This window comes from Triturus cristatus, chromosome 8 (genome assembly GCF_964204655.1).
Source record: "Triturus cristatus chromosome 8, aTriCri1.1, whole genome shotgun sequence".
In the NCBI taxonomy this organism is placed as follows: Eukaryota; Metazoa; Chordata; class Amphibia; order Caudata; family Salamandridae; genus Triturus; species Triturus cristatus.
The window spans coordinates 1,072,420,308-1,072,443,162 of NC_140591.1; positions in this window are offsets into that span (position 1 = coordinate 1,072,420,308).

The following is a 22,855-nucleotide window of genomic DNA, read 5'->3' on the forward strand; positions in this document are numbered from 1 at the left end:
GGAACCTGTCTGTTCCAATCCAAGCAGGCCAAGGTAGAGTCTCCTAAAGCGCTTCGTAGAAGCAGCAGTTAACCTCTCCCTAGGCCATTCCACAGAAGTCTACATTTCTCACAACTTTAATCAGCTGCAGCCTCTAGCCCGTACAGGTGGATGGCATCAGCAGGAATGGTGATGCAGATTGGGGTGTACAAAATCTCCCTACTTCCACGGATAGAGTAATTTCACAGTTACACGCACATACACTCACCATACACTAGGGCCCATTTCTCTAACATACACTCAAATACTCCACCAGCATTGAACCTGTGGAAAGAAAACTCCTAAACTCCTAAACCCCACAACTACACCGAGGTCGATAAGACCTAGTTATTGCAATTGTCATAATCTAAACAATCTATACAACAATAATCAAAAAAGAGTACTCAATAATTGACAAGAAATAATCACCAACACCATATTTAAAATTATGATTCTTTATCTAAAATGAGTCAAAAGAAATTAATCAGAATAAATCATTTTCTCATAATTACCTATTCTAGCTAAATGTCAGAATGGGTCATCAGGACAAGTCTCTCAGTAGAAATCTCCCAAGTCACCGTCCTCTCAGCATCGATCCTCACCAACGTAGGTTTGGGAAGCAAAATCTCGAATGCAATGACACGGACCCTCTCTAGTCTAGTATATTTATAATGAAACTTGCAATATTAAAGAAACATTAAATGTTCTACACATCCGCCGAACCGCTGAGCAGAGCGAGCAGGAAAGGATGTAGCATCGCTACATTTGGAAAATCTCCGCTCAGGAAATCACAAAAATAAAAAGACCGAACAGGAACCAAAAATAAAAAAGTATCTTTTAGCGACCACATTTCCTCAGCGATGACACAATGCTCAGAGTTCTTTCTTAACAGCTCCTTTGTCCTCCAAGGCTGTCCAATACATCTGGAAACCTGCCCAGAATTGCTGCTGTCCTCACGGAAAGTTTTAACCAGGCAAGGACTGTGATCAAATGTCTTGTGATCATATTCAGCAAGGCCCTCTCATCACAAATTCTCACTCGAGGCCAGGCTGCAAACGGCGGACATGTTTGGTTAGGCCAAAATGGACCATCTTAATTAAAAGAGACAAAAACAACGTTACCACAGCATAGTGATTAAACAGTGTTAACCCCACTAATACCCTTATGTGTATGTAATTATCTAGCTTTTGCAACACAGAAAAGCATTAATTTAAAAGCGTTTTGTGCTTTAAAATAAACAGCACTCAGCAACGTTTATTTAATAAAACATGCACATTGTCAATAGGCAACACATACGCGTTCCCACGTGTAGTTCTCTCTTGTTAATACATACATGTTGATAAGTAAAAACACTTACACAAAACAAATAATTAGTAATTAATAATTAATAATGTTAACTTATGACAAATAGACAAACCAGAGCTTCAAAACCCTATAGATTTTTATTAGAAAATCCTGCTCCAGCAATGGTTCCTTGGAGAAAGAAGAATTTATGATTGTGTAAGGTTCAAGCTTCATTCAGTTAGCTGATACCCACCACCTAAATGCCATCAAGACGGATATGATCCTTGTGGAAGAGGCACCCGGTGATCTTTTAAATTCTGGACCAAAGGGGTGCCAACATATATAAATCATCTGGTCCCAAAAGTATTTTAGAGAGTGGCGAGGGCATTAGGCGAAAGTCGAATAATATTGGTAATATGGCCAAGCCCTGTAGAACTCTTATGGGGGAAAACTCAGGAGGACGGGATCTATTTTTAATCCATCAGTTAACGCATTTCAGTTTCTTGCAATCTGGCATAAATCTCTTGAAGAAAACCAAACAAGAGCCTCATATGCCGTCATTGACAGAGATGCTATCTTAGTTTTCTGGCAAAGTGGATTGATCCAAACGTGCCAGGAAGGTTTACTTTGTCATTTATGTGCTTGTCGAACATTTCCTTAGCACACCATGTTCATCATCACTGCATCCACCATCAATGATGCTGAGGTCTCAGGGGTGGATCAATTTGCATGCTCAGATCTTTAACTAGTTTAGTTTATTCCATTAAGTGCTCACCCGTCCTTTGCTAGTATGATGTACTGTTTTCCAGTTATCCCCATTTAATTGTAAAAGAAAGGCTTATGTGCTTTGTACTTTGTTTAAATTTTGTTTGCATTGAAGTCCAGTGAGTACCTGTGAAATAAATGCGGAGCAGTGTATATAGGAAAATCATTGCAATTGGGATTGTTGCAGTACAGCGGATGTAGATGGCAACAACCATCTACAGTTAGGGGTTGGTTGGTGCCATCCTTTACAAGCAGACAATGGGCCCCTGTTGCTAAAGAGGGTTGGAACAAACATGGGGTATCAAAATCTTTTCACTTACCCACACAGTGGAGACCAGGACAGTAACTCAGTGACTGTACCCCTTATTCAGTACTGCACCTTGCACGACTATCACAATGAACAGACATTCACAGGGTTCTGATGATGTACTGCTATACTGACCCACATCAGGCACTGGGATACCAATACTGGGATATTCACAGGGCTCTTATGATGTACTGCTATGCTGACCCGCATCAGTCACTCATATCCCAGTACTGGGACATTCACATGTATCTAATGATGTACGGCTATGCTGACCCGCATCAGTCACTCATATCCCAGTACTGGGACATTCACATGTATCTAATGAGGTACTGTTATACTGGTCTGCACCAGGCACTGATATTGCAGTACTGAAACATTCACAGGGCTCTAATGATATACTGCTGTTGTGTGTCGATTTAGATACCGTATATAGATTTCCCGATTTATGTCCTTATATAGGCACAATTCCCATTGCCCATATTTAGGCATAGAAATCCTACCCTTATTTAGGCATTACCCATGCTAACCAAATACAGGCATGGCCACCTACATCAGTTCATCTACGTCACAACGAGTTCTTGGAAAACCAGACTCTTAAGCCTTTAGGACTTCCCCTTGCTTGGATATTGATTTCTCCAAGAACTCATTTATTATGCATGAACATCTATTCCTTAGGGGATCTTTTATGACGTTCTTCTGCCCGACTTTTATGTCAATACTGACATTCTTAAACACCTTCAAGGTATAAATATACCTTCACTGACCATGGCAAACCACGGTTCGGCTGCCTACTTGCACGACGCGGCTCGCCACAACAAGTTCAGAAGGAAGTCAAGTCCCCGCCTGACGCATTGACCAGACGCTGTCATCCTCCTCGCTGAGAATCCAACTCCAGTGTTTCTGACTCCCCTTGCGGGGTGTTAGAGATCGAGACTCGGAAAGAGATTCCAACCTCACTCATTCTAAGGTATGGAGCGGACTAGAACCTAGAGGGACTTTTGGCAAATCTTGGCAACTATAGCTAAACTAGACTATAGACAAACAGCACCTACTTCTTACCTCGTACTACACTTAGGTTAGGTACACTGGGGTAGAACTAGCTAGAAGCATCAGATGAGTATTAACATTTTAGCCTGTGTTATTTATGTATGTATTTTTATGAATATCTGTCATAGCTATAAACCATGCGATTGCAGTATTATTTTATCTTACTGCTAACTCTGTACGTATTATAGTTCACATTCTGTCTTACGATTCTAGCAGTTCATATCTCTTGCACAAGAAATAAGACTGTTCAATAAACCCTTTTTATTGAAACGCCCGTCTATCCATTTCTGTGAAACGAAGCGTGCACGATGAATCTATTGATTCCACGATTCTGAGATTGTTTCGATTCCAAGGGAAACAAAGTTGTCATTTTAAAGGGTTGTCCGAAACTAATTCCTCCTTGTTTATTCAAGAAGTTTCTAGTGACCTCTGAGTTAGCTGGCACACACAAGTAATTACGTTTAATGTACTCGATAGAGACATACTGACCTCAGTCCTATGTCAAAACTATAGTGTATATTATTCCAATGCTCAGAGCCTATCAGGAATATATGAACTACACTACATGGCGCCCAACGGTTTGGTAAGGCACTAATTTAACCCTGGATACTGAAGTAACTCAGTCGTGCTTTTCTCAGAGACCCCTACTCATAATACTCAATAAGACGTCTGGAGTGGGTAGGGATAATATCCGCCATAGCTGAGTAGGACAAAAATCCTATGTGTTAGCTGTTTGGTTCCTTCAACGTTGAAGGATACAGTGTTTCAAAATATTGTGCACCTTATCTTTGTTCTCTTGAAACTTGCTCTGCAATTCTCATTAAACAAAAGTCCCTAAACGAGGATAACAACTGAACCGGTGGGGCTGTACCCGACGATGTCGCAGCAGCTTTTGATTATACAAGTTTTAATGAAACCGATGAAAATTCTAAAATCATCGCTCCAAATTTAAGGAGAGCCATCACTCTAAAACTTATAAAAGAGGTGGTAGAGCAGTTTTTGTGATAGAGGCACATGAATCTCACCAGACAGAGGTATTATATTCATGGATAGTATTCCCAGAATCAAATCCAGTAACTAAAACGTTTCACTTCTACAAAGAAGATGAACCACCCGAGGAATATATTCCTTTCGGGGATATTGAAATTCCACTAACATACCAGGAGCATGATCTCTGGTTTAAAGGCGCCCTAAAACATTACAATCGCATTACCAGGCTCGGTCCACTAGGTAGACCAGGATCAACATGGCCGATTTTAGCCGGCTACACACCTCATCCGGACATTGAAGAAATGTCAGATGTAGAATTACTTACTCAACTCAAGGAGTTAATCAAAATATATAGACAATTGGTTCAATATGTCATGTGGACTTTCACAGTCCAACCAACAATAGTCATTCCAAGACAAACCTCTCACCAGGGGAATGCGCTAAAAATCACACCACAGACTTTATATGCAGTCATGGGTAAAATGCCCACAAAACGTGAACAAATTCCGTTCTGGATAGCTCAAAAATTACTCAAATCGAAGCAGTATTTCCTAATACCAGCCCTTATGAGAAACATAGGATTCTAACAATCTGTTTACCAATGGGGATAACACCACATCTGGAAGACTGCACCACTTGCGGCACAGTCTTTGCTGCTATCTACACTAAAACACATGGTGTTCCGGCCATGGTGGTAATACCTGATGTCCTGAAACAAATTCAAAACAAATACGGGGCAGAGCCTGCTCTGAATTTAGGTATGAAGTTACTGAAAAATTTCGACCAGGTCTCAACAATAATATTATCTAATATTAACCCCTTCCCCACTCATGACGGAACCAGTCCGTCATGAGCCACGGTCGCCGTGTGCTCATGACGGAGTGGTTCTGTCATGCTGCGGCCGCGCCGCCCACGCGGCGCTAATTCTCCGCCTGTGCGGGCGATTAGCGCAGTGGGCGGAGTCATGACGGAACCACTCCGTCATGAGCACAGCTCAACCGCGGCTCATGACGGAGTGGTTCCGTCATGAGCACCGCGCCACCGCGCTGCCCCCAAACCCCCCCCCCCCCCCCCCCCCCCAGCGCTGCGTTGGAATTCCCGCCGCAGCGAAAGGGTTAAAGGAGAAGCAGCATCAGTGGCAATCCACCAGAAATTAAGGGAATTTGATGTAACAGAACAACCACAAGAACTAGCCAGAATAATTGAAAAATCCTATAAAGAATTAGGCCGAGACAGTTTGGGAGGGAAACCAGTTAAACCACAACTTTCTGAAAGTCCTGAAAAGGCCTTTACTAAAAACAATCCTACCTCTTCTAAAAAAAAAAGTGGGAAAATAACAAACAACATTCAAAAGAGAAAGATTCTCAACCCAGAGGTAGGTCCCCTCAAAAGGAGCCCTCTGAAAGGAGGTATAACCTCAGGGATAGGGATAATTTGAGAAAACCTGACAGGTATCAAGATACTGATACACCTTCCTCTCATACCTTTCAGATATCGTCACAGACATCCGAAAGAAGAGGACGGTCAGATCAAAAAGAAGAACGCGTAAAGTCCAAAAACTTTCAACACGTTCAGAAAAGCAAACCAAAACCTCAATTCTCCAAGAAGAAAGTAGTAGGTCTGAAGATCAGACATGCCGAGTATTCTGAGAACACAACTCAAGAACGGAGAATGGGCTCAGACAATGTTGGGCAGCGCAGCAGAAGTATCAATAGCTCGCCAGAACCTGAAGGGACTTCTGGAGACAGTGGACCTGAATGAAGACATTCAAGTTGAGACTGCAGACACCAGGGTTAATTCTCCACAAAGGTTATATGAAATAACACTCCGGATAGAGGGAGACATACCAAGAAAAGTGAAAGCACTCTTTTGGGAGCGACTTTCAAAGGGTTATGATATACTTCTAGTAGAACGGGACTGGCCACCAGAATTTGTCAGAGAGTGCCCATATGCGAAGACATCATTATGCCAGCCTTCTCTAACCATGTTCCAGTACATTTAAAATATACTTATGCCAGGAAATGGGCAGTGGCCCAAGCGCCAGCATTATACAAAAATCATGTAGAATGGGATGAGGACTCACCTCACCATAAGATTCAGTTAAAAAATCAACCAACGACACAAAGGCAGTATCCAATTAGGCAAGAAGCTAAAAAACAGGTCAGGGAGATCTTAGATCAACTTGAATACCAAGGACACCTCATCAATGAACAATCCTTTGTTTCCTGTTTCCAAACCAGACAATACATATCATCTAGTTTTGGATTACAGACACTTAAACTCTAAAACATTTGCAGTGCAAAATGCACATAGTATAGTATTAATGAATAACATTGCGCGTAAAAAATATAAAACCACATTAGATATTTCTAACGGTATCTTTTGTCAAAACATAGCACCTGAAAGTAGATATTTCACAGCTTTCTCAATAATGGGGACCCAGCGTCAATTCTGTCGTCTCCCTCAGGGATTCAAGAATAGTCCAGGGTTATTCTCAGCAAGGGTAACCGAGTTACTACAAATTTATGATGACGAGGCATTGTCATATGTCGATGATATCTATCTGACAGACGATGACCTGAACAGGCACGTGAACAGGGTGAATACCATTATACTGGGCTCCACCTCTGAAGGTTATAAATTCAATTTAAAAAAATCAAGAATTGCCCATCTCAACGTCCTTTTCCTAGGATATGAACTATCAAGTGAAGGCAAAAGCCTGGCAGCCAACTTTTTAGAAAAGTGTGCGCTGCTCCAACCTCCAAAACAATGAAAAACTTACAGTTGATTCTAGGTTACCTAAATTGTAGAAGAACATACATTCTAAACTACGCAGAAAGGGTTAAACCTCTCTACGAATTAATCAAACCTGATTTTAAAATCACATATTGGACACAGGAACACACAGATATCCTGCGTTCACTTCAAGCTGACATGTTAGCAACAAAACACTTACAAACACGCGTAAACATATGCAACTTAGTGATCCGAATCATTCCAGGTCAATGCGGATTCACCTACTTAACTTTTAACGAAGGTGAAAAAGCACCAATTGCATACAAATCACATTTGTATACGCAAGCAGAAATGAAATTTACCTCCACAGAAAAAATTCTGACAGCAGTTCAATCCGCTATAGCAAAAGAAAGAGCCCTAGCACAGGGGAAACGCATTATGGTCGTAACCCCTGTACCAGCCTTGGAGGCAACTACAACAGCGAGTATTTCGAATGCAAAAGCTTTACATCCAAGATAGATACAATGGGTTAATTCTCTTGCTGCAACTGATCTTGAATATGTTTTTGATCCTTATTTAAAAACACAAGCATTCCTGCAATACGAACATGAATTTCCTCTGCCTACTGAAATTCTCCCTCTTGACCAGTACGAATATATAATTTATACTGACGGATCTGCACATCCCGCTACGGGGGTGAGCAAGTTTATAGTGCAGCATGCGCGATCGTTAAAGGTCGTATGCTCGATGGCAAATTTAGAACAATGGTCACAAAAACGCAATCTCTAGGAGATTGTACAGTTCAGCGAGCTGAACTACAAGCATTTAAAATGGCACTTGAAAATACGGATCGCAAATTACCCACACACATAGTGTGCGATTCCTTTTATTGTGTTCAATCATACAATGAATATTTAAAGAATTGGCTTCAAAATGGTTTCAAAGATGCAAAAGGTGGCGCAATCAAGCATAAAACACTTTGGGAACAAATAGTTCAGTTGCAAAGCGAACTACAAAATACTCACGTGATACACACGTGGAGTCATCAACGTGATGGCGTTCACATTAAGGAATTCATTGGCTGATATAGCTGCGAAAGGGGCTGTGCAAACGGCTTCCAAAGCTGCAATCACTCATTCAAAAACAAAAATAGACAGTGAAATAATACTGGCTGTCAATGCTTCAAGCAAAGGCAGCGGTGCAGCGTTACCTAAAAGGTTTCCACTCAAATACTCATATATAATTGATGCGAACAATGTTCCGTTTGCTCGAATCCCTGGAGTGAAGGATAGGGTAATACCAAACATGGAACATAGATTAGGACTAATCCTAGCAGCACATGAAGGGGTCGCCTCTGCCCATGCAGGTGTTTCCGCCACAGTATAGTTATTAAAACAGAGATGCTTGTGGCCAGGCATTAGGAAACAGACCAGGAATTATGTTTTGGACTGCAAAATATGCCAGAAGATGAAAGTCTCTACTGTGAAATGTCCCGCGCAGACGCCCCTGTTAATTTCAGATAAACCATTAGCATGTGTTTACCTGGACCACTGCGGTCCCTTACAAAGGGATGGTAACTATAAATATATCATGGTCGCAGTGGATTCGTGTTCAAGGTTCCTTTGGATGTGGCCTCAGCGCTCGGCTGACGCTCAAACTGTTATAAAAGATTTGAGAGTCTTTTTTGGCACATACGCAATTGACACACTACATTATGACCAGGGTCCTGCGTTTAGCTCTCGAGCTTACAAAGAAGCCATGGCCAGTTTGGGCATAGCATTGCGGTATTCTTCTCTATTCCATCCTGAGGGAAATTCTGTTGTGGAAATAAAAAAACGTGACATAAAGCAGTCTATAACAGCTAGCAGCGATGGCCCGTATAGGGCGTGTTACCGGGGCGGTGACGTGGGGCAGAGGAGGGGCAGGGTGGGGGGTTGTAAAATGTGGCATACGGGCGATTGCAGGTAAGCTACGAAAAAAAAAAATGAATTTCGTTGCGCGCGCAGCATCGCCAAATGCGATGCAGCGCGCGCAACAAAATTAGTTTTCTTTATTTTTTTCGTAACTTACCTCCAATCGGCCGTATGCCGCATTTTGCAACCCCCCACCCTGCCCCTCCTCTGCCCCACGTCACCGCCCCGGTAACACGCCCTATACGGGCCGTCGCTGACAGCTAGGGTATTTGGTTCGGGTGATGGGTATGTCAAACATCTTTATGGGGTCCAACGCTCATTAAACAATTTGCCAAGAAGTTCTCTAGGGGGGGTCACTCCATATGAAGTCCTATTTGGAACTAGAATGTTGATTCCGGACCTGGACATGAAAGGCACAAAAGTGGAAAATAAAAAGTTTGATATCAAAGTTCGTTGGGCTGTTTTACAGGACTTAAATGAACTAAGATCGAAAAAAAACCAATGTGTTCCTGAAGCCAACCACCACTGGGGAAAAACCAACCGCCCCAGCAAGGCCTGTCTGGATCCCAAAGCTTGGTGATCTAGTCCGAGAAAAGATCATGGACAAGAAGGAATTTGGGCCTTCTTACAGACAACCAGTACCTGTCCTAGCAATCCACAGATCGAGAACAGTACTACTGCCGCCCCTTGCTGGTAAAAAGGAGTAAAGATTTTTGTCCATCGACCTGATCAAACCACACTATGTGGCCGATACTAAGCAGTAGGCCATGTAGCAGACGCACTCCACTAGCTACAATACAAGAGGTTCAAACTGAGAGACTCATCACCTTTGAAGATTCAACAGTGAGAAATGAAGGACTAAGCAACAAAGCTATGGAACTCTCCCTCTTGAGACCCAAATAACAGTTCGTCCTGATACACCTGTCTACAACCAAGTAACAAGTGATAAACTGGTTCCAGCAATTTCAACGAATCCTGATGCAATTCAGACCATTGACAGAACTGCCTCTGGCTATTTCATTAACTTTTGATACGTGTTCTGAGTATCCCAGCAAACCTGAAACGAAGCCAGCACAAAGAACTTTCAAAGAACAAGCAACAGACTTTTTTCATCTCCTGAAAAAGACTTATCTGGTTTCACCATGGATTGAACTATGGATGTTTTTGGGAATATTCTTCTTTCTACTTTGGTTAGCTCTGGTAATAACTCTGGATATGCTGATAAATGGAAGATATATTCAAATGGACACAGCAAGTAAAAGAGTGAACTTACTTCTCCAGCCACACAAATCATCCCATCGTGAAGCAAGAGACTTGTCAGCAGTGAACATCACAGCCGTTCCTATACCAGATGGTATAGTTTGGGACAGAACTGAATATGACATTTTTGGCCCGTCGGAACATTTGAAGATTCCACACTTATTTAAAATTTCATTAAGAGACTTTATTGCCTCTAGTACCTTTTCTTCTAATGATTGGGACGTTGAGAAAGTTAATAACATGATGTCTGATCTAGAAATGTCTGCAGTATTCACAAATCATGAATATTTAGAGGGTTCATCAGACTATGAACAAATGTATTGTTATAACCACTATGGTCATCATTTCTTGAATAAAACTGCATCACCTAGAAATGTATTTATGTATAACTAATGGGAACATCGTCCTACACCTCCAACGGGTAGCTCAAAAACTCTTGCAATGAAATTTCCATATTTTTCAGGGTTAAACTTATCATACCCAGAATCGTTTTATTTTAAGAATATGAAAAAGACAGGAAAGAAAAATATGTTAACCAATACGAAACAGATTTATTCTGCAGCCTTTATTGCCCAACTGTCTAGACAGGGTTTCGACTTTTGGAAAGATAACATTGAGACTAAATCTGTCTGGGTTACAAAAGATTGGCAAGTGCAGGGGGTAGAAGCTTTGTTTAGAGCCTGTATCATCCCTGAGCAAATTGTTTTTGAATGACACTGTCCAACAAACGTTGTGCCTTGGGTTAGCTAAGATCAAAGACATGAACACACTGACCATACCGATACCTGCAAGTAATAGCACTACACGGGGGGAGGTCGACGTACATAATATTTTGCATCACAACAGATCAGATCCAGAATGGAAAAAATGGTTGCTCTGGCACACAGACGCAAACAACTGTCAAGATAGATTCCTGAACAACACACAGGGTTTCACTATCAATAGGCCAGACCCCCGCTATGTTCAAAGACAGCATCCAGGGGTAGTAACAACATAGTGTAGGGAAATTCTGCCTTGATTGGCTACAGAAAGCTACACTGCAGGATGTAAAACAACACTTATCTTTACTTAAAGGAGGCGCAGACCTTAGGGAATTCTTGCTAGGACCAAGAAAACCGCATCAAAAACGTTTCATATATGCCGGTATCTACGCTGCTTATAATGAAATATGGAAGATTACCCAAGCAGAGACTGCAGAACGAATATGAGAAGTTGATCGTATTAATTTAGAGAAATCTCTCTCTGTAGTAGACAATGGGTTAACGACTCTGTTGTCCAGGATATATTCATTGGACAGCATTGTGTCTTCTGCCATAGACATCATGGAACAAGACTTGGTCATGTTGCAACATGGTCAGTCTCAACTACGTTCTATTATGCTATTAGGCTGGACGCTACAAGACTTGCGTGCAGGCTATGTGCCTTGGCGTTTAATCAACAATACATCACTGTTTTCTGAATTCAATCTCGCTGATGAACAGATCCAACTGGCACAAAGGGGAGCAGACTATACGGTGTTGAGCATTGAAAAACTGGAGAAATTACCATTCACGGTGGCAGAAAAACCAGCTACTGAGTGGATCATACATGGTAAAATTACTCTGCCTGTTACAACTTTCCATTTTCAGTATTGCCTAAAACATATACCAGCTGGCAAATATGAAAGGTTCGGTAAAGAATACATCAATACATCTTGGGATTTACCTTACACACACAGATGTTGGAGTGGGGGGCATGAAGTATTTCTTAGCGGTACAAACTGTGAAAACTCACTAAGCGGTTCTCTCCTTTGTCAGGGTATTAATTTACACGGGGCCTGCGATGGTTCCACTACAAACTTATCCTGTCACCTGCAAGCCTCACCAGCTGCAGTGATTAATCCAATTTTTGGACTACTTTCAAATGGAAGTTACCTCATGTTGAATGATCACAGCTGCTGTGGCATGTTGCCAGGTATCCCATATCTAGTAACGGTTACATCCAGGGTCACTTGCTGTATGCAAGTCTTGTTTCCACAAATACAGACAGTCAGGGAGTCGCCTCTATGGCCTTCACTGAACATCTCTTCTATACAAATTGATACACTAAGCAGAATGAAAGCCATTCTTTTACAACAAACTGTGCCACTGACCTCGGCCAAAGAAACCTATGATCTACAAGTCGCAAGGATTTCTGCTGAGATACATGCCCTTGTGAATACACACTGCCCTATACATTTCTCAGAAATTTTAGAACGTATCTTAAACATGTCTGATACGAGCGGTATTGTACATGTATTCAAGACCATGTGTTCTGGACTGTTAGCACCTTTTCAAGCAGTCCTCGGAATAGTTCCCAACTTCGTGCACTCTGTGTTTGGGGGACTGCCACTACTTTTTGGACTCGTTGCAGGGATCCTATTTTTGCTCCTACTGCTCCGATATGGCAAGCCAAATCACCGACGTCACTCCAAGCAACATAGAGAGAGCTCTATTGGAGATAAGGTGTCGGGAGCGCATCGTCCAAATTTTGGGTTTACCTAGTCTACGAGAATTAAATACCACATGGTTTCTGTAATTTAGACCAATCTGGCAAGATTGCATCTTACCTGTTTTACGCTGCCTGCTTTGCGGTGAAAAATGCATGCTAGACGTCTGTCTAACACTCCCATCAGTCATGCCTACGGATATTAATACTCTGCTGGACCCGGCAACGGCCCATGCTGTGTGTTGTCCCCAGCGGCTACCAATCCTGATGACTGCATTCATTGAGATCTCACAGACGCAAATTGCTACTGCTGAGGTACGAGAGGAAACAACAGGCACGCAGGTAACATCCGATACGAACATTGCTGATGCGACCAATGCTGACGGCGATGCTTCTCATCTATGTGCGGTTAATCTTCTAAACGAGGTAATCAAACTTTCACCTACAACGGTAGACGACTTTTTGTCTACAGGATTAGACGATTTCATGTTTTTTCCATCCTCATACACTGACTTTTGATTCAGCACACAGTGTACCGGGAAGACTCTGAATTTGGCCTTCATTTTTCAAAACGAAGACTAAACTTGGAACTTTTTCTCATGATTAATTTTTTTTCTCCAAATTTGAATTTTTCTTTATATGGCACAGTAATCGGCTTTTAGTAGAACTATTCATAGAGAACAGAATTCTTTGATACACTTTCAGAGACAATATGTCACCTTGTCAATACCAATTGATTTATGTAACTTAGCATGAAATGGTTTTGGTCTTTTTTCTTCTGTATATACGAGCCATTTCATAATGTGTATATATATGTATGTTCATTCATTTAGCATTCGATGTAAATATATGCTTGGAATGAAACATTGCTTTAATATGTACAGCACCAATGCATTTTTGCACATGGCACCAGTTTTTATGCATTTTACAATGTATTTTAGACATGTTCTTAGCCATCCATATGTAGCTATATTTTAGATATGTTTAGCATGTTTAGGATTTAGTAATGTCGTTCAGACGAAAGTGGAGTGGGTGTTGTGTGTCGATTTAGATACCGTACATAGGTTCCCCGATTTATGTCCTTATATAGGCACAATTCGCATTGGCCATATTTAGGCATAGAAATCCTACCCTTATTTAGGCATTATCCATGCTAACCAAATACAGGTATGGCCACCTACATCCGTTCATCTACGTCACAACGAGTTCTTGGAAAACCAGACTCTTAGGGCCATATGTATCAATGTTAGGTTTTGCGATTCTCAAATAGCGAATTTCTGGGTATCGCTATTTGAGAATCGCAAAACACTATGTATGTAGGATTTGCAATACATTTTGCAAATCCTACATATTCCTTAATTGCAAATTGCAAATTGCAATTCGCAATTAAGGAATACCTCCCCATTCATTGCTATGAGCATAGATGCCCATAGGAATGAATGGGAAGACATTCTCAATTTGCGATTCTCAATTAGAGAATCGCAAATTGAGAATGCAATTTCAAGTGTGCCAGGGTGTCAAAAGGACACCCTGTTTCACCCCTGAAATGAGCATGGGTGCACATGTGGCGCACATACATGCCCTAAGGGCATGTGTGTGCGCCATATGCCACTTTGAAAAATGCAAAAATATGCATTTTTGAAAGAAATCGCAAATTACAACCAACCTGTAGTTGGTGGTAATTTGCAATTCCTTAAGGCCAAATTGCACTGTTTTGGTGCTTCTTAGATTGCATTTAAGGAATCGCAAAATTTGCGATTCCTTAATTGCAATTGCAAAATAAGGAATCGCAAATTTTGCGATTCCTTATTTTGCACGCAGATTTGCCTTCATACATACCACTTAGCAAAATTGCGATCGCAAACGCAGAAATTCGGCGAATTACGTTGTTTGCGATCGCAATTTTGCTTGATACATATGGCCCTCAAGACTTTAGAACTTCCCCTTGCTTGGATATTGATTTCTCCAAGAATTAATTTATTATGCATGAACATCTATTCCTTAGGGGTTCATTCATGAAATAAGATGGAATAATTGGAAGTAGACGAGGTGTAGGTTATGAATGATGCTTTATTGTTCAGATGATAAGTATCAAGGAGGGACCCCACCAGGAGCAGCTCACTTGCTGCTCAGCCCGTCCTCAACTGATTCCCACTCAGGCATTCCAACACTGCATTCTAACCATGCACCAACATTCCACTCTGGCTGAGCAGCAAGACCTACAATACTAGTCTACTACATCACCTTCCCCCTTTTAACAGAAACAAAAGAATTTTGTAAATACAGTACAATATGAATCAACATAGGGGTAAAATTGTTAACAATGCATCTAAATGGAAATAAAAACATGCAATAATTCATACAAGAAAATACATTGCATTAATTAAGAGCAAAAGACATAGCATGCCTCATCCCCATTAACGGAGCAAATGAAGGATAGAAGTAGCAAATGGTAGAAAAAAACAAGGAAAGATCAAGCAATTCATAAGAATATAAGGAAAGACTGTGAAGAAAAAATATATATATAATAAGAAGGGTGAAAACAGCACCCCGTTGAACTATAAAATAAGTCCAACGTGACAGAAAAAGGTGTGGAAACATGTACCAGAACCAACAAAAGAAGAAGTGAAAACCACACACTGCCACAAAATTAAAGAAGCCGTAGATTCTACACACAGTGGATGAATAAATCCAGTAAAGTAAAGAAGTAGAAACACAGCATGTGATATCTGCACATACAAGTGAGTATCACAAAGCCAATAGGCTTACAAAATGTATACCTGAAAGTGACCTATCCACGCAAAAGTGGAAATCACCAAATACTTGACTAAATGGCAACCCCTTAACTAAACATGCGAAGAAAACACTGTGAGCGATACACAATAATAGGTGAGAAATCCACGTACCGGTGGAAAACCACATAGCCGAAGGCTATTACAGTGTGTACCATCATAAATGAAAATTATAACCAAGCAGTTCAATAAAATAACGTACAGATATAATTTATGTGACATTTCCACGTACAAGTGAAATGACACGGGCAATGTATGCGTACCATGAAAATCTTGTTACTGGCTGAATTTAGCAGGCTAGCTGTACTAAAATAATGAAAATTCCCATTAGGAAACTTGTAACAGATTAATTAGCTATGAAAAAGTGCATACTTCAATAATGAAAATTATTTCAGTGCGAATGAGTAAAATTCTATACCGTAATAATGTATGTGACGTATCCACGTACAAGTGAAACGACACGGGCAATGTATGCGTACCATGAAATTCTTGTTACTGACTGTAGTAGGCTATATATAAACCTAAACTAATGAACATTCCCATCTGGAACTTGTAACAGATAAATCAGCTAAAAGGAGAAAAAAAAATGTCACATTGTGAACCAACAAAGTTTGATGGAAATGCAACCTCAAATAATGAAACATTTTGTTACGGACTGCAGGTTATTCACTCATATACCTAAACTAATAAAAATTTCCCTTCAGGAAACCTGTAACCGATCAATATCTATACGAAACCCTTGACCATAAAAACTGCCATGCCAACGAAATGGAACATATTGCAGTAATTTTAAAATAAATAACTTCTATTCTTTTATTTTAAATAACATAAATAAATATGTCACACGAATGAATGAATGGTTGAATAAACTTTTTAGCTGTGCCTGAGAGCTAACGACTATAACAACCCTAATACAAGAAAGACTAAAATTTTTCCTTAGAGATTAGCCGATGACCAGTACGTCAAGGAAATGCTGAATATTAATTCATTACAGCAGTACAAATTAGGCGTTCTTCTGAAAGGACGAAACGTTACTCCAGATGAAAATAGTTGCTTGAGAAAATAAGCGAGACTGGTCATATCCTGAAATTGCATTGGGCATTTATGAAATCGCTTCTCCTCCATGGTTTGACACAACTAGATCTTGGCATCAAAAAGGCGTAACTCACCAGAGCATTTGAGCAGGCAGGTCTTTGAAAAACCGAGTACAATGTCCTATTGCTGCACTGAAAGAAAACTTTATTGTCCCCCAAAACGGAAAACAATCGTGGTTGGCAGAAGCAGCGCTACTGGGTGAACACTGGAGAAAGCGTGGCTAAAATGCAGAGCTCCGGTGGAAACACAATATGGCGGCACGCTTTTTGACGCTGCCCCGGGTGGCTCACGATGTGTCAGAGCACACAGGCGTCCAGGAGCAGCTCTGATCACCATAGAAGAAGAAACGCCTCGTGAGGAGACGCAGGTAAGCTCGAGCACACAGAGTATATTTCGTGCTGAATTTAAACTGAGGCGGCGGTTTAACAGCCTTAGGGTGCTTCACAGCGATGGGTAAAAACAAAACAGCCAACCAAAGTACTCACGGTCAATGCTGAAAACCCCCACAACGATTTCAAAAGTGTCCAAACTGTTTACACCTTCGAACTGCTCACCCGGGTGCTAAACCACAGCAAACTAAATTAGACAGCCTCACTCCTCGAGTCGATCAAACAGCACATGTACTGGGAGTACAGGATATATTTCCAAGCGAACCAAAGTTCTCCTTCCCTTCCAGTAGGTGGCAGCGTCCATCTATTCACTCTTGCAAGTGACAAATAAAATACAAAGCCCTCAGACCTGTCTAAACGCAGAGATCGTTTTCATGCCTGCCAGTTCTCTCTGTACCAGTTGAACTCTCCTAGAGCTCCGGTTTTCGAAATGTGCTGAATTCTCCTCAGACAGCTCTCACACCGACCTTGGCTTGACGGGGGAGTGACTGACAACCCAGGAACTGGCAAACTGGCACACTGCAGGTGAGGGATGGTTGCAGGAAGAGTCACGAGTCCTGACACATTTCAGCGGGCGACCGATGTTGGTCACTGGTGGGGCCCCTGGTGTCAGGTTTTTAAGGGTGTAGATTACCGTTTCAAGATCGGTGCTTTACCTTAGGTAATTCAGTTTTCTGTTTCCGTCTGTTAAGGCAGCACAGGCAGGTTCTTCCGGATCGTCGCCAGATGAAATAAGATGGAATAATTGGAAGTAGACGAGGTGTAGCATATGAATGATGCTTTATTGTTCAGATGATAAGTATCAAGGAGGGACCCCACCAGGAGCAGCTCACTTGCTGCTCAGCCCGTCCTCAACTGATTCCCACTCAGGCATTCCAACACTGCATTCTAACCATGCACCAACATTCCACTCTGGCTGAGCAGCAAGACCTACAATACTAGTCTACTACAATTCATGACGTTCTTCTGCCCAACTTTTACGTCAATACTGGCATTACTAAACACCTTCAAGGTATAAATATACCTTCACTTACCATGGCAAACGACGGTTCGGCTGCCTACTTGCACGACGCGGCTCACCACGGCAAGTTCGGAAGGAAGTCAAGTCCGCGCCCGACGCACTGACCAGACGCTGTCATCCTCCTCGCAGAGAATCCAGCTCCAGTGTTTCTGACTCCCCTTGTGGAGTGTTAGAGATCGAGACTCGGAAAGAGATTCCAACCTCACTCATTCTAAGGTATGGAGCGGACTAGAACCTAGAGGGACTTTTGGCAATTCTTGGCAACTATAGCTAAACTAGACTATAGACAAACGGCACCTACTTCTTACCTCGTACTACACTTCGGTTAGGTACACTGGGGGTAGAACTAGCTTGAAGCATGAGTATTAACATTTTAGTCTGTGTTATTTATGTATGTATTTTTATGAATATCTGTCATAGCTATAAACCATGCTATTGCATTATTATTTTATCTTACTGCTAATGCTGTACGTATTATACTTCGCATTCTGTCTTACGATTGTAGCAGTTCATATCTCTTGCACGAGAAATAAGACTGTTCAATAAACACTTTTTATTGAAACGCCCGTCTATCCGTTTCTGTGTAACCTGACGTACAACATACACTGCTATACCATCGCCAAGACATCATCCTCTCATATGAGGCACCTCTTTTGTGGTGCATCAGGCCCTGTCATTCCAGTACTGAGACAGTCATGGTTCTAGAACGCCCCCCCAGCACTGATAGCTCAGTATTGAGACATTAATATGGCTCTAGTGTTGCACCACTGCTGTGATTTGCACATCCACCCCCATATAACCTAGATGCTTATTTTAAAAAACTTACAACACGTGCATGCACATTCTATTCCTTTAACTCGCTCTTCTATTTTCGTGCAACTCTTCTTTTCAGTCACCACTGTCATAAACCCAAAATGGAGAAAATCATTAGGGAATAGTCAGTTTGACGTAATACTTTTTCCATGAAAATCCAATGATTTTCATGGAAAAGTTATACTGTATGTAAAGTCAATTGAAAGGGAAGAAAAACAGAGGCCTAGGCTATCCTTGGTGGGCAGGCAGAGGGAGGATTGGGTGAGGAGGAGAGAGGCAGGGTAGTTCATGGAGAATGAGAGGGTTCAAAGGGAAGGCTATTGTCCGAAAAAAGTAACAAAAGCAAACAAGCAATGGCAAAGCCAATAGGTCTCGGCAATCCGAGAGCTATCCGTGTTGTCAATGTCTTTTCTAGCTATGCTAAATTGCAGCATGGCTGCTGTTCAGCATGAATGAAAGTCATGTAGAAATGCTAAGCATATGGCAGCCATTACAGTTTTCTCTCTGAACTGCACAGGCGCGCACATCCACTAAAGACCCAGCACCGCTGCCCACAGATGGATCACAGAAAAATGGGGAGTACAGGACTCAATTTATGCCACTGATTTGCATTTGCAAAGCAAAGCACATTTGTTTGCAACTCACCAAAATTATTTGGGTGAGACTAAGTACATGAATGTCACTCCAAATTGTGATATAACTTTGTGCACACCCTTGTGTGAGTTTATCTTTTTTAACATTATGCATTCAGAGGTGTATAGTAATACAAATTATTAAAACATATTATCAATCACAAATGGACAAAATTATTATTTACACATTAATCAACATATAAATTCCAAATAAATAAACATATTCTGTGGTCATCTCTTGCCTGTCCCATAGTTTTTGAAAACAATAGGCGTTTTTTATGAATGCACTTCAGAAGTCCATAATCCACCAGGACGCAGCAAGGGAAAGGTTTAAATGAAATTGCTTTATGACAAATTTTAAGCTTTCCTAGTTTAAGTATTTAGAAAGTTTGTCTTTTGTTCTATCTGCCAAGAGACAACAGGTCGACGCGTTTCGGCCGTTACAAAGTTGCAGGCCTCTTCAGGAATCGAAGTTGCCAAGTGACCAAGTACTAGAAAATCCAAAAATACCTCATCAAAACAATTAACATCATCATCTATTACACTCTTACTTCACAAAGACAAATGGAAAAAACATGAAGCCATTGGTGTCTTTATAAAATAAGAAATCAGTGCTGCTTGCATGCGCCCGAGCAACACCTGAAAACATGCTGCCAAAGTTAGTGTTCGACCTGGCAGCCTTGGCATGGGTTTCCCCTTCATTTTTTGCCTAGGCCTCCTGTGTTTTTGCCGTGTGTTGGACTTCGTTTTGCTGGTCTAGATGCTTTGGGCACTTTGCCACTGCTGTTCAGTGCCAAAGTGCAAGTGCTCCCTTTGTAAATTGTTGTTATGGATTGGTGTTTCCATGATAGATATATTTGATTTACTAGTCAGTCCCTAGTACAGTGCACTGTGTGTACCCAGGGCCTGTAAATCAAATGCTACTAGTGGGCCTGCAGCACTGATTGTGCCACCCACATAAGCAGCCTGTAAATATAACTCCGATCTGCCACCGCAGTGTCTGTGCACAGTTTGGTACTGCCATGCCAACTTGGCACCCATTTGCCAGGCCCTAACCTTTCCTGTTCGTACATGTTAGTTACCTCTAAAATAGGCCCTAGGTACCCCTGTGGGCAGGGTGCAGTGTATGTGAAAAGTAGGACATGCCTTGATGTGTGTGACATGTCCTGATAGTGAAATACTGCCAATTTTGTTTTCACTATTGTAAGGCTATCTGCCCCATAGGATAGAATGGGGTGTTTGCTTATAACATCTTATAAGCATAACTGCCCCTGGGAACAAGATAGGGAAATAAAGTTTGATATGCCTGAACACAGAATGTTAAAATGCATCTTTTAGTGAGGGTGATTTTTACATTCTGGGTTTGAAAATACCACTTTTAGAGAGTAGGTATTTTCTTGCCTAACCATCCAGTGTGCCTCTGCTAGGATGTGTCTGGCTTTGGAGTGACAGGGCTGGGGATGTGCAGTCTGTTCAGACAGCCACTTGGGGAGGAGGGGGGGTGGAGGGGTTAGGTGTGTCTTGCCTTTCAGACAGGGCTGGGCTGAATAGACCTGGGCTGCATTCAGAGTAGGGGGGAGGAGATTTATTTCACACCTGAATGGGACTGATCTGCCTTGCACAATGCTGTCTCCACCTCCTGCCAGGAAGCTGCACCAGAGGGGCCCAGACACCGAGCTTTTAGATCACTTCTGGGAATCAAGAGGAACCTTTGCCAAGGAGAAGAGCTAGAGAAACTCCTTTGCTGGGAGTTCTGACCTGCTGAGAGGTGCCTGCCAGTGTTCTGGGCCTCTGGAGGTTGTTTTGGGACTGCAAGAACTGTGAAAATCGACACATTGCCTGTTTCCGACACATCACAGTGAGACAATATTTAGGACGCATCGCCACAGACGAAGAATCGGTGCAGCGTCTGCTCGTGGCTGAAGTGTTTGGCGTGCAACGAATCCTGTGCACTGATCTCCGACGTCCATAATCACCGCACCCTTTCTGACGCAGGCCTAGTTGGAAAAGAACCGACACATCGCACGGGATAGTGGCGCAACACATCGAAGCGTCAAGTCTGTTGCATTGTTGGGAAAAGCAGTAAGAAACCGACGCATCACCTCCCCACGCAGTAAGAAACCGATGCATCACCTCCTCTCCGGTAAGAAACCAACACATCACCTCCCCTGCGTAGCAGTCAAGAACCGATGCATCACCTCCCAGAAGCAAGGAACCACTGTATCATCTTCCCTGAGGACCCGAGGCATCACCTTCCCTGCGACCCTTCTTGCTTGCATTTTTCAACACATCCAAGGTACTTTGTGTAAAAGTGTTGCGACACACATTTTCTTGGAACAGAACTGTTTTTTACCTTTTAAGAATCATATTTTTACTACTGTATTGTGGATTTTTGTCATTTGGTCTTGTTTTGATAAATATTATTTATTTTTCTTAACTGGTGTGGTGTCCATTTGTAGGGTTTTCACTGTATTACTGTATGTGTTCACAAATGCTTTACACACTGTCTCTGAAATAATCCTGTCTGCTCGTGCCAAGCTACCAAAGGGGTGAACAGGGGTTATTTTAAAAGTGTATCCCCCTTACCCTGACTAGAAGCAAAGGTCCCTATTTGGACAAAGCTACTTTCCTCTGCCAACTAGAGACAACCGTTTCTAACAGTTAACATTAAACAAGAGTACCACACATTACACTGTTTAGTGCACACCTGTGTCTCCTGTCAGTGTCACATGAACCTCACAGGGATATGTGTCCCCTGTTCATTGCCACTCATTATCTCGTGCATTTAAAATTTACTCTATCCAAAATAAGGGTAAAATTATTCTTACTTTTAATGCTGTTACGCACTTAACATTGATCACAACATGTTTTTTTCAGACAGTGCATGCGCTGTCTAGCCAAGACCTAATTAAAAAAGGTGCGAGCTGTACATGAAAAAACACAGACATACCCAGGCAGCTAGTTAGTGCCACCCCTCCCTTCACCCTTTGCGGCTTAGATAAACACAAAAGCTGCCTAGCCTGTATACCCGTCAAGCCTTCCAGGATTGATGTGATGTGAGCAAGTCTGCCTGGCAGAGCAGCAGATGGACATCCATTAATGCTAGACATAAACAAAGGACTACACCACTATGTTCTAGTCACTGCAGTAGCCTTGAAGCAGATGCCAGTGCTATTTTAAGAAGAAATGCTTTTTGTCATGCAAACGCAGTGAGTAAGGAAACCAGATCATGGGTGATTAAGCCAGAGGCAGTGAAATCAAAGGGCAGATAGATGGATAGAAAGACAAGACAAGAAGGAATGAAACGGAGGAGAGCGACCGATAGAA